Here is a 13,794-nt window from a genome sequence, read left to right on the forward strand (position 1 = left end):
TACAGAAATTTAATACTGTAAGTGATTATTTGGCTAGTGATTAATTATTTACTTTGATACTATTAACAGTGCTTTTAATACTAAAAATAAGTAATTAATCACTAACAGTATTAAATTTCTGTAAACGTATCAACTTTAAGTCCGAGCCTACAATAGGTGTTTTCTATTGTAGACCCGGACTAATCCGGGTCTTAAAACACTGACCGTTAAATGAACTAAATCACCTTCATTTTCCTCTTCTCCACCATCTTTTTCTTCTTGTGTACGATTATTAATATCTTCTACTTCGGAGGTGTGTAATTTCTCATTGTGAATGAGCAATGCAGCCTCCACGTCATCATCTTCATCATTAAAGTCTTCGATATAGTCTAATTCGCACGTATCAGTGCAATGTAAATCTTCCATTGCCATAAAAGAAACTGTGCTTGAGTCACCTTCGGTGTTCTCTCGTACCGATATGCACTGTGCAGAATGCTTGCCAAGAATGTACCATTTTAATCTGTGCTGTACTTCTACAGGTGACGGATGGTCGTTTGCTGCTCCCATTGCTCTTAAATACGAAAAGAAGTTTTCGAGCACATCCTGACATAACCGCCTTGTCATTATGTATTCAGGTATGAATACATCGGAGGAATATTTTTCTTTTATATATGGCAGCAATTCTTTTAACGAAGCATTTGTCAGTAATATGCCTTTCTGGAATGGTAAGAGAGTCGATTTTCGGCCAACTCTCATGTTGGAAATGAACTGGCTCATTTTTCCCAAAATTTCGTTTTGTTGTTCTAATTCCACTCCGTAAGCACGCGAGCCGCTGTGGGATCCGAATTTTGATTGGCTGTTCAATACATCAAACCAGTCATTAATCAGTAGTAAAACATCCGATAGTTCTTGCCAATTACTGTTTTGCGAGAAAAATCCGTTTCTTCCGCATTATTTAATGGCCAATGCGTTCCGGCGAGAAAAAACTTGTGCCGCTAATTTTACCGTTTGGCGTTGATGTCCCTTAACGTCGAGATGCTTTTCACTTAAATTGAAAGCAATTTTCAAGTCTGTAGAATTTAGTGCGACAAGTTCTTCCAAAATCCGCTTATGCAACATTTTCCCATCAACAAGAAAACCATGGTCAATGAAGTTATTTCTTAATAACTTGATCAAATGAGGAGCATCTGCGAATACAAAAATCTTTAAAGACTTATCTGCCGGGTGTTCAAAAAAATATTGTTTCTCTCGGGATTCTTTGCCTTGCTGTGACTTTGACATTCCAACACCAATGTTTAGTTCATTTCACAAAGCTATGTTTGTAGGTCCTAAATCACTAGTTACTACCACAACTGTATAATTGATTTTGTGAAGAGCTGTTATAATGTTTAATAAAATGTCTTTCGTCATTGGCTGAGAGTATTGGTAGTAAATTGGCTGTTTCCACTTCGAAAAGAGACCTCTGGCCATCACAAATTGACAGGATTTATGTGGACCGTAAATTTTCTGTTCCCTGCGTTCTAGATCCAATTTGTTTGAAATGTAGACTTCATCGAAGGTCAGAACAGTAATTTTGTCTGCGGCAGATAAATCTTCTCCTTTTGATTGCATTATTTTCAAAACATCCTTCAAGACTCTTGGTTTCGTATTAAATGATGCTGCCCAGTTCCGCAGAGTGGACTCGCAAGGTAGAGGTAACTGCTTGACTTCACGTAAATATTTATACGTTTTACCACTCAATGATCGAAGAGCAATGGCGGAAGAAATGTCATCTGCTGACCATTTAATTCTCTTAGTGCTCGGCGCCATCAATTTTTTTACTTGGCCGGGTGTAAATACAGCATGTAATATACCAGCTGTATCCTGGCCAGCTCTTTGTTCATTTTTCTTCTTGGCTTCACAATCATTAGATTTCATTTCTAATGCTTTTCTGAGCTGCTTATTTTCCAATAACAGTAGCTTGTTATTTTCTTCAGCTTCCTTCAAGTGCCGTTGGAGCTTTTCAATCTCACTTTCCGGTTCACACTCATCTCTGTAAAATATAAAATTTACGAGTTAAACACAGAAATCATGTTGACTTCGGCTTATTCGAACACCTATTGCGAAGTGGTCGAAGTGTCAAAAATCGTTTAAAATGTATTTATAATTATAAAAATACGTACACATGGTTACATCCTAATGGTGGGTTTTCTGTGCTACATTCCATATCTGTGGAAATTTCGGCAGATGTGACATGCTCCTTGACAGTATTGATAATTGTTTCATTTCTCACACAAGCTACAAGTTCTTCGTACGTTGGGACTCCAGTACGACTGTAACATGCAAAGTACCGTTTAGCAAGAGAACAGAAAGAGAAAGAGATATAAGAGAGAAAGAGAAAGCGATACAAGCAGTATTTTGAAAAATATGCAGATCACTTTTTCAAACTTACCAGGTGTTTTTTGTCATGGGCTCTGTTTCACCTTCCAATGTACAGCGCCTGTTAACTCTATTTACACCTTGATTTGGTAAATCGAGCAATTGAGTTGGAATCGAACCGGGCTTCAGTCGATGCATTAATCGAGCCTCGGTATTCAGTGTACGTGGCTTTGTCCATTTATTTTCCATGCAGTCCGAAGAGAAATGTCGCTCACATATTCTTGCTAAAAATTACACATAAGTTTTCAGAATCACACAAATTATATACTGTATACGAATTCAAATGATTCTTGAAATTTACCGCTGTTTATGTTTAAATTTTCTTCTTCTCGGTGGCAAGCTTCGAGCCATTTTTCTTTTAATTCGCGATTTTGCGGAAATGGAAAGAACTTGATGTCTTTCGTTTTCGTAGCTCCACCGGAACGACTTTTGCAATTTCTCACGCAACAAGTCGGCATGATTCCTAGATGATCATAATACAACGCACATAATACGAAGCATAATACATAATACATAATACATAATACATAATACATAATACGACGCGAATTAATTATTTTAAAAAACTGTAAAGAATTTATTGCGAAAAATATTACCTCAGCCAGGATTCGAGCCTGGAACCTCCCTCATTTCGTGAAGAGCGTCTGAGGTAATATTTTTCGCAATAAATTCTTTAATTTTTTAAAATAATTAAAAACACATTTTTTTAATGTTAAAAAAACGTTTTTTTTACAATGTTAAAATAAATACAGCAAAAATAAGAATTTAAATCGCCAGTGAATAATGAAAAAGTCAATAAAATAAATACTTTAAAATATTTTTAAAAACGTTAAAGAATATTTTTTTGCTACTTGGGTTATTTAGCAAATATCAACCAATATAAATGCCTCTCAACATTAAATATATTTACTACTTACTGCGTATGTTTTATTAAAGTCGCAAAAGTTGAACACAAAATATTTCCCGCACAACAGACGCACGCGACGGATAACGGACGTAACGGACTACGAATTGATGGAAGCAGCCATATTGCTTTTCTCGCAAAAAAGGTCGCGCGCTGATTGGTTCAAAAACTGAACGAGTGCGCAGCATCGGGAATGCTTCACCTGTCTATTTACACCATGCGTTGATATATCCTATCCTCTTCATGTACCTCTATTTGCCGATACATTTTTTCGATATCGGCAGTCAAGGCACATGTACGAAACCTAATCAGATGCACAAATAATGTCTCCTGAATAGTTGGCCCTATCATCAATAAATCGTTTAAGGATGTGCCATTACTCGACTCGGCCGACGCATCGAATACTACGCGAATCTTAGTGGTGTTACTTGTGGATTTAACGACTGCGTGATGTGGCATATAATATCCCTCGTCCGAAGGGTCTTCTATTATTGACATTTGGTTTAAGTCTAAATATTCCTGTATTATTTGGGAATAAGCGGCCTTCAAGGCCGAGTCCGAATCAAGCTTTCGCTCTAACGAATTCAAACGTTTAAGCGCGGTAGTTCGTGAATCGCCGAAGCGTTTATTGTCTTGTCGAAAAGGTAATCGTACCGTGTAACGACCACTATAGCTGCGAGTAACGTTTTTCGCGAAATGCGCCTCGCACTCGAGTTCTTCGCGGGTTTTCGTTGAATTGATTATTTCTTTAACCGTCCAAAATTTAGCGATTTGTTGTTCTAAACTAGTCAATTGGCATACGGCCCGTTTTGGATAATCCTGTCTTGATGTTCCGCCCGCAACGACCCAGCCGAGACGAGTCTTTTGTAAATACAAATCGCGATTTCGTTGGGATAAATCAATCTGACCTATGGAAAATAATGATAATGTTGCTCCTGCACCGATTAGTAAATCCACCGGGTGGAATACATGGAAATCTGGATCCGCTAATTTGATATTAGATGGTATTGTTACGCCCGTGCTGGACACTGAGTAGAGAAGTAGCGGAAAGCTGTGAAGCGCGCTCGTTGACAACGGGAGTTTGTTGATGGATTTATTGATTTTCTGTCTGGCGGATTTTTGAAATCCGCACGTGTTCTGTTTTACGAGCTTGGAATAAACGCATTTCTTAAGTTCTTTTGAGTTCTCTTTCCTTTTGTGAGTTCCGCAAAATACGTGCGCGAGTGTGGAGTGCGCGATAGTGTTACGGCGGCGAGCTTACTCGACGAGCGTAACATTTTGGGGGCTCGTCCGGGATACGAGGCGACAAACGCAGTATCCCGAACAGGATGACGACCACGCACACCCCGCCGAGGACCCGTTCGCAGGCCGCGGCGTCGGCAACAACGGAGGCGGGCGCGACCCATCCGCAGGATGCGGGGGCGACGGAGGCAGAGGCGGGCGCTTTCGAAGCTGTCTACTTGGAGCTTCAAAAGCTGCGCCAGGAGCGGCGGCTGGAGCAGCAGGAGCAACAGCTTTTCCGCAGCGAGTTGGAGGCTTGCCTGAAGGAATGCGACGCTGCGGTGGCACGTCTTCAGGAGCAACTCGTTGTACATCAGCTAAGTCCCTCCAATAATGTTTTTCGCGGCGAAATTTCGAGTGAGGCGACGCGTGAGATAGGCGCGGGTAAGGGCGCGTGTGCGGGGCGCGCCGCGTGCGGAAATTCGGTCGAGCCGCTGCGTGTGATGGGCACGGGCGAGGGCTCGTGTGCGAGGCGCACCGCGTGTGGAGGTTCGAGTGAGACGTCGCTCGGTTATAAATTAAAGCCCGACACGTTTGACGGGAGTGTTCCTCTGCGCGAATATTTAGCACAGTTCAATTTAATTGCGCAAACGAATGGCTGGGAGGAATCTTCGAGAACCGTGGCTTTAGCCTCGAGCTTAAGAGGGAAAGCGCGTGCCGTATTGGATGGGGTAACCGAATTCGGGAGCTTTCGCTATTCTGAATTAGAGGCTAGGTTAGAGTTGCGTTTTGGCGAAGCGCATATGTCTCAAACGTTTTACACCCAGTTCACTAATCGGAGACAAAAACCCGGAGAAGATCTGCCCGTTTTGGGAGCGGATTTAGAACGTTTAGCGCGTTTAGCCTATTCGGAATGCTCGGCCGAGGTGCGGGATAAGATTGCGTGCGCCCAGTTTGTTGCGGCGCTTTCTGACGATTTCGTAAAACGAACTCTTCAGTTAGAGGGATTAACTTCCTTGAGAGCCGCCATAGAGAGGGCCATGGCAATAAAAGTCATCTAAGCGAATAGTTTTTTGCGGAAATTTGAAAGTAGAGATCTCGGAAAAGGTAGAGCTGGGAACAAAATTAAATCGGCGGGGAATGAGAAAGATGAAAAAAGTTCTGCAAATTTTAAGAAGAATTCGGGTTTTAGGACGAGATTCGGGCGTGAGGAAAAGGAGTGCTGGCAGTGCGGTGCCAAAGGGCACTTTTGGTCGGAGTGCCCTTCTCTAACTACGGAAGAGAAGGGGAACTCGGAATAGCCGAGCTCAGCGGAGCATGTTCGGCTCAGGGGTGCAAAGGCCCTGCGAAATTAAGTAGGATAAGTAGCGGGTTAAGTGATTTTTATTTTCGCGGCCGAGTTAATGGCCGGACTTGCGTCTTTAGAATAGATACGGGCTCCGATGTGTCGGTACTTAGGGAAGATTTGTTAGGTCCTTTGAAATCACCCACTCCTGTAGAGAGATATTTCTTGACTTATCCAACGGAAGAAACGGTTCCTGTAAAACACAGAATGGTGGTTGGAATCGAAATAAGGAAATTTTCTTTGGATTTTCCGGTAATCATAGCGGCCATAAAAGACGAGTGTATTCTAGAAGCGGACTTTCTTTCAAAAATAGGGGTAGGAAGCATTTTCTCTTCGGTTTTTGAGGAAACGGTGTCAGAGAGTCAAGAAAACTTTTTCTGTTCGCGAATTTGTAGTTTTGATAGGAGGATTCCTTTTTTTCTTAAGGAATTCTTTGAGAAAAATTTCGAAACTCTCAACGCTTCTCAAAAGGAGCAGTTTGCTGAATTGGTGATCGAGTTTCAAGATGTCTTTTCGGAAGATGTGGTTGCAGGAAATTGCTCCGTCGTTGAGCATGCTATTAGGGTGAAAAATTCTTCTCCGATTAAACAGGCTCCTAGGCGAATTCCACTGCATATGCGAGAAGAGGTGGAAAAGATTTTAAACAAAGTGAAACAACATGGTTTCATCGAAGAATCTCATAGCGCCTGGGTTTCTCCAGCTGTTTTAGTTAAAAAGAAAGATGGAACGATTAGATTCTGTATCGATTTCAGGAAGCTCAATGCCATTACAGAAAAAGATTCTTATCCTATTCTCAGAATAGATGATCTTTTTGATCGTTTATCCGGAAATTCCTGGTTCACCACCTTAGATTTAAAAAGCGGCTATTGGCAGGTGAAGCTTCGTCCTCAGGATAAAGAAAAAACGGCCTTCTCTATAGGAAATGGCTTATGGCAGTTTACTGTAATGCCATTTGGATTATGTAATGTTCCTGCTACTTTTGAGCGATTGATGGAGCAGGTTCTTCGTGAGATATTGAATAAGATCTGTATGGTTTATTTGGATGATGTCATCATCTATAGTAAAACTTTCGAGGGAATGCTGGCAAATTTAAGGGAAGTATTTCTTCGTTTACGGGGTGCAAATTTAAAACTCAATCCAAAAAAATGTACTTTCTTTGGGAGAGAAGTGAAATACTTAGGCCATGTCGTTTCAGAAAGAGGAATCTCCACTGATTCGGAGAAAATTAAGACCGTTCAAGAGTGGCCTATTCCTCAAAATAAGAAACAAGTGCGAAGCTTCTTAGGACTCTGCTCTTATTATAGGTTTGTGAAGGAATTTTCTCTTATTGCTAAGCCATTATTTTCTTTAACTGAGGATCTTAGAAAATTTGTGTGAATATTATTGTTTTTTAATTGAATTATATTTGATTCACACATAAGAGTTACATGATTTAAACATTATAAGCTTTATTAACCCTTACTTGCCACACTTCTGTAGACGTCACGTACTTGCCACATTGGGATGGAATCTACTCCAACGACAAAAATTGTTATAACAAATAAGCTATTCAATATTTTAACTTGCCAATTTTTTTAGAACTTCTTAAAAGCTTACTTTTAAAAGTTATGTAGGTTATATAGCCAAAAATTAAAATTATGTATAATAAAAAAATTAAAATAGTAAAAGAAAAATGAAAAAATGGCTGTTTTTACAAAGAAATTCATTATTCGAACTATTGACAGTTGTCGCTATAAACCCGCTCTCCATAGGTTTCGGTACTTAAAATTAAGGGAATATGGTCGTGGGGTTAATTTAATCCCAGTGTGGCAAATAAGGGTTAAATAAAAATTTAAAGAAACATGCAATGTATGGATGAATTGCCTATCAGAAAAATTTTTCTTTTTACAGGATAAATTTAAAAGTAAGTTGTGTGAGAATACTACTTCTATAAATCTTTCTTGTAATAAATCTTGGAATTATATTGTGTACATAATGACTTATATTCATAAATTAAACAAATAAACTTAATACTAATACATTAATACATTCAAGCGCATTTTATATATGTTTCTTATCTTCGCAGTGACATTATCATTATTAAAACCATGATAATAATAAAATAGTTGTTCGCAAAATCGCTGATTAATCCCGGCGATGGAAGCGGGATGAGAAGGACGCGTGTAGAAGGTGTTAACTAAATATTCACTTTATTTTGTGTAACTCAGACCACAATCTGAGCCGTCTTTAATGCGTCTTTAATGCGTCGAAATTGATACAATCTGACCTGAGAATCGATGAGCAGTGTATAAATGAGGTGTATATAGTCCGTATAAATGAGAGGCAATTATATTAATTGCCGTCCTCTTCAATGAATCGCCCGTGAGCCGGTGAGACACGTGGCGGTCGGCACTCGCGCACATGTGAGCCTGAGTCGTCGTGTTGATGTACCCGAATAGAGCTGGATGAGCGGTCGCTTTACATGTTAATGCAGTATCTCGGCAGCTGTTGCAATCACTGCGGTGAGCACTTCAATGTGTAGTCACAATCGAAAATGCACAGAGCACACGTCGTGCGTCTGATCACTGCGCGGCCATTTGTACGACTCTGAATATTGCGAGGAAGACGTTGGCGATGAGCGCGCCCGTGCGCGGCGCAAGCTGCCGCGGTGATCTAGCGTCGTTACCCGATCGATGCTGCCATCTGATCTGACGGCGCAGCGTTAACGGAATCTCGAACATTCCGCCCGCCATCAGCAACCTTGTTGATGATTCCTTACTCTTGATCCTTCTTCCGGTTGAAATGGGTAATATGGCAAGCTTGGCACTTGGCCGAGTAAGTGTTGTGGTGGCCGTCTTGAGGGTAACCACCCTGGTGAGTCCACCCTTGCTGGGGTGCAAAGCTGTTTCTCTGGTGAGTGGCCATTTGCACGGTGGAGAGCGTTCGTCGGTGAGCAGCACGATGGAACCCATCTTGATGTTGTTGTTAGGATGATGCCACTTGGATATCGCCTGCTGGCGTTGCAGATAATGAGCCGACCATTGTGCCCAAAAAAGGCGATAAACCTGAAACAGAGAGCTGTTATTTTCAATAATGTTGAACACCCTGCTGGATGAGCTGCCACCGAGATAGTCGTGAGGTTCCTAGGTCAATCAGAGATGGCTCGGGTATGGTAGTGATTGGAATGACCTGGTGTGAGCGCTGAGACGTCTTCAGGGTCGTCACTCAGCGGTTCTAAGTGCCGCGAGTTGAGAATGTCCTTGTTTTGCGTAAGCAACGTTGTGAGTTCTTCCGTCGTGAGTAGAGTCTCCCCGATAGTCCGTCTCAGATGAAACTTCAGACTTTACTACCGCCTCCCACTTGCCCCCCATGTGTAGAGCGCCTGGTGGGTTGAACTCCCATCCTGTGTCAGTAAGTTGTAAAACTTTAGCAACCCGTGATGTTCTTGAGAGCGCTGGATGAACATTTTCTTGAGCGCGGCGTCTGCTCCAATGAATGTTGTCCCGCAGTCCGAATACATGATCTGAGCAATTCCCCTTCTAGCTGAGAATCTTCGGAAGGTTGCTATGAATCCTTCTGATGGGTAGTCACTCACTACTTCGAGGTGAATTGCGGAGGTGGAGAAACAGACGAACACACAGATCCATCCTTTGTATGTTTTCGCACCTCGTCCTTTCCATGTTTTGATAGTGAGCGGTCCGGCATAGTCAGCTCCTGTATGAGTAAGCAAACGTGACGGCGTAACCCGCGAGAGAGGTAGTTGGCCCATCAGTTGATGAGCACGGATCCCCCTCTGCCGAGCACACACGACACACCGAAAAATACAAGACTTCACCGGAGCCCGTCCGCCGATGATCCAGTAATTGTGCCTGACATGAGCCAATGTCAGCGGTGTTCCTCCAGTCAGGGTGCGCAAATGGGCGTGAGCGATGATTAAGGTTGAGAAGCGTGAGTGGCGAGGTAAAATCGCCTGATGTTTGTTGTCTTGATCCAATGTTGGTTGATTGAGACGGCCGCCAACTCGGATGAGTCCTTGAGCGTCTATGTACGCAGTCAATCGACTGAATGCGTGAGCAGTTGGTGATCTCGAGTTGGCCGTGAGCATCTTGATCTCGTGCGTGAAGAATGCCGCTTGAGTAGCCTTAATCCAGAAAAATCTGGCCTCTTCCAAAGCTGAGTGCAAGTCGAGTGGCCTGCGTCGGCGCTTTCCCAGAAGTGATATGAATCTGAAACAAAGAGCTGTTATTTTCAATAACTTGTTGAGAGATGAGTACCTATAGATCAGGTCCCAGTGATAGTCCGGTTGAGATGCGGCCGCATGTAGCGCAATGTCAGGACGAGCCTCATGCGTGCTCAACTCGTCCGAAAGCGCGGGTTAAGATGGCCAAGCTTCAGGGGTGAGTATCCACGGTGGTCCCGTCCACCATAATGAGTGGCTTTGGAGTTGAGCAGTGTTTAATCCTCGTGAGGCGCAGTCGGCTGGGTTGGACGTACCTGGTACGTATTTCCAATGTGCGTTCGCAGTGAGCTCTTGAATTTGAGAGACCCGATTTCTCACAAAATCCTTCCAGCGCGATGCATGAGATTTGATCCACGTGAGTGTCACAACAGAGTCCGTCCACAGGTGAGTTGCTGTGACGTTCAACTTTAATGTGGCTTGAACGTATTGCATGAGTCTTGAGAGCAGCAGAGCTGCGGTGAGTTCAAGTCTCGGGATGGTGAGCCGCTTGAGCGGTGCTACCTTTGTTTTGGAGCACACCAATGAAATCGTGGTACCATTTGAGCCGTGGACGGTGATCAATACGACTGCAGCCATTGCCAGTTGAGAAGTATCAGAAAAGCCGTGAAATTCTACTGACGAGGTACTCCATGTGGTTTGAGAGGTGCTACCTTGGATGTATCACCGAGGTATTGAGAGCTTGCAAGCTTGTGAGTTCTTTTCTGATAATGAGCCACCGTGATGAGAGCTGGGATGGCAGTGGTTCATCCCATTGGAGCTTCATGTAGCCAAAGCTCCTGCAAGAGCATCTTCGCCTTGATCACCATTAGTGATACAAAGCCCAATGGATCGAGTATCTGAGCCACTTCAGACCAAGCGAAGCGTTTGGTGAGATGATCGGTGTGCGACGAGATCCTTGTTGAGAATGTGAATGAATCTTCTTGAGGAAGCCATCGTAATCCGAGTCTTTTGGTTAAGCAATCGTCAATGTAGGTTGTGAGCCCTGGTCCTGTTCTGCTTGAACCGCAGTGAGTACGTCTTGATGAGTCGCGTGCTACCTTGCTAATGGGAAGCCGCCCGCCATGCATAAGTCCGTTGAGCAGTATTGACTACCTGCTGAACGGTGTTGTCGCCTCCAGAATTGTCATCAACATATCGACCGTTGTTAGATGATATGGCACTTCATTGAGTTGTTCATCTATCCAGTGAGTCCGTTGTAACTTTCAGTCCTCTTCATGCACGTTGATCTGCCTATACCCTTTGGTGATGTCAGTGGCAACTAAGTGCCGAACTTGTCGAATTCAGAGCAAGACATCGGTGATGTCAAAATGCAGCTTGGCTCCTGTGTGCATGAGATCATTAAGTGAGCGGCTGGATGTAGATGCACTCGGGCCATTAAATACCACACGTCATGTTGTGGTTGCACTGTCTGGTCTGAGCACTCCGTGATGTGGCAAATAATATTGTGTGAGCTGACTGGAAACGGTTGAAGCATTCTTCATGTAATTGAGCTCTTGATAGAGTATTATAAGCTGATGATACAGACGTCGATAGTTGTCATCTCGTGAGTGTCTTCTTCGTAAACCTGTCAAATATCGATGCGCAGTGAGATACGAATCGCTAAGAGTATCCGGTGATGATTTCAGTGTAAGTCGAACTGTGTATCGACCTGTTGAATCCCGTGAAACAGTACTCTTGAAATGTTCTTCACATCTTTGCTCGTCAGGAATAAGATCAAGATTGTTGCTCGCAGGCTCTCCTTCTTGTATCCAGATTTCGCCAGCAAGTCGTCAAGAGCATCTTCTCCTTCCCGAACGGAGGCATGATGCACGGTGGCAATTGCCGATGATGATGTATTAACAGGTCCGAGAACGAGCTATCCGAAGAGAGCTGCGCAATTGGCATCAATGTATCTCGTTTGATGATGTTGGGCTTGATGATCTGTCCATATGAGTCAGCTCCAATGATGATACCCACTGGCCGTGGTGTCAGAAAATCTAGACCAGCCAAGGTTAACTTGGTGAGATGCGGCCATTTCTGTGGTGCAACGTTGAAGGATGGCAGGATGTTTGTTAACGTCTGCAGAATGTGAGCTTGAATAATGACGTCTGTTCTTGAGTGAAGTGGGCGGAGCGTAAGCATTCAACTCCTCGAGTTTGCGTCGCCTTCTTCGCCACCAATTCCCGTGATGAGAATGACGGAATGATGAAGAGTGATGTTGAGCTGGCGACCGAGAGATTCTGAAACAAAGGTAAGTTCTGAACCTGAATCAATGAGAGGCCATACGCATTGAGTATGAACAGATGAGCTGATCTGAGCCAGGGCCGTAGCGAGTAGTGTTGAGTGTAATGAGCGGGCCAAAGATGAGTGAGCGACGATTGCACCATCTTCCTATTGAGCTGACGCAGCTGAGCTGGTGATCGGCTTCGCTGATGAGTTCGACTGATGAGACTCGTGCAGCATCGTGTCGGTTGGTGCACTTCTTGCACCACCGTAAGCCTTTACATGAGTGGCCGTTGTGGCGGCCGAGGCATTTGAACCAAATCCTCCGTGGTATGACTAGTTTTTGTCGATTGCCTGTTGAAAGATCCCTAAATTACGTGCACATCACAATGAAGTGAGTGCCGTTGCAACAATTGCACGGGTAAATTAGATGCTGCCGTGCGGGTCGGTTGAGCTGCCACATGCTGAGCTGTCAACGTGCGCTTTGCTGTTGAATGAGCGCCGACGGCTGTGAGGCTTCAAGATATGCATGCTCCTTGAGAAACGCCTTGTTCGCCTCTTCGAGATGCATTGAGATTTGGATAACCTCCTCTAACGGCATGTCCTCTGCACAAGTTGGCAGCGTGTCGCCAGTATTCCGCACCGTTGCTAGGTGGTTCATTTAGGATGAGCTCCGTGGACAAGCGCACGGGTGAGGCTTGGCGTTCCGATGTGCGAGCCGGTTCTCGAGCAGCAGCGTCGTGGTCTCCGTACCGCCCGTACCCGCCTTTGCGGGTTCCGTCATGTTGAGTCGTCCCTGAGCTGCGCACGATGAAATACCTGAGAATGTCGAGACACGTGTAAGAAATGCTGCACGAATCGAGAACGTTCGAGAGACGCGTGAAAAAAACACTATGCGAATCGAGAGTCTACAATGCCATGTATTGAGCACGTGAAAATGTCTATGTACACTCGCGGGAGCGCGTGAACATGCTTTCGTAACACTCGCGAGCGCACGTGAGAATGTCTGTCCTTCACTCGCGAAAGCGCGCGATAATGTCCACGTGGCATGTCGTGAAAGGCATGCCCTGTTCACATGATCTGTGTCCAAGCTACACTTTAAGTTCCACGCATCCGGCTCGAAGGACCAAATGTTCGCGAAATCGCTGATTAATCCCGGCGATGGAAGCGGGATGAGAAGGACGCGCGTGGAAGGTGTTAACTAAATATTTACTTTATTTTGTGTAACTCAGACCACAATCTGAGCCGTCTTTAATGCGTCTTTAATGCGTCGAAATTGATACAATCTGACCTGAGAATCGATGAGCGGTGTATAAATGAGGTGTATATAGTCCGTGTAAATAAGAGGCAATTATATTCCCTACTGAAAAAAATCACGTCACAAAATCACGTCATGAAATTACATCACAAAATCACGTAACAAAATTACGTAATTAATGACATAATTAATCACGTAACAGATTGTTCCAAATCGGTACGTGATTTTAAAAATCACGTAATTTAAAA

Source organism: Temnothorax curvispinosus, unplaced genomic scaffold (genome assembly GCF_003070985.1).
Source record: "Temnothorax curvispinosus isolate PA1 unplaced genomic scaffold, ASM307098v1 QBEX01015926.1, whole genome shotgun sequence".
Classification (NCBI taxonomy): domain Eukaryota; kingdom Metazoa; phylum Arthropoda; class Insecta; order Hymenoptera; family Formicidae; genus Temnothorax; species Temnothorax curvispinosus.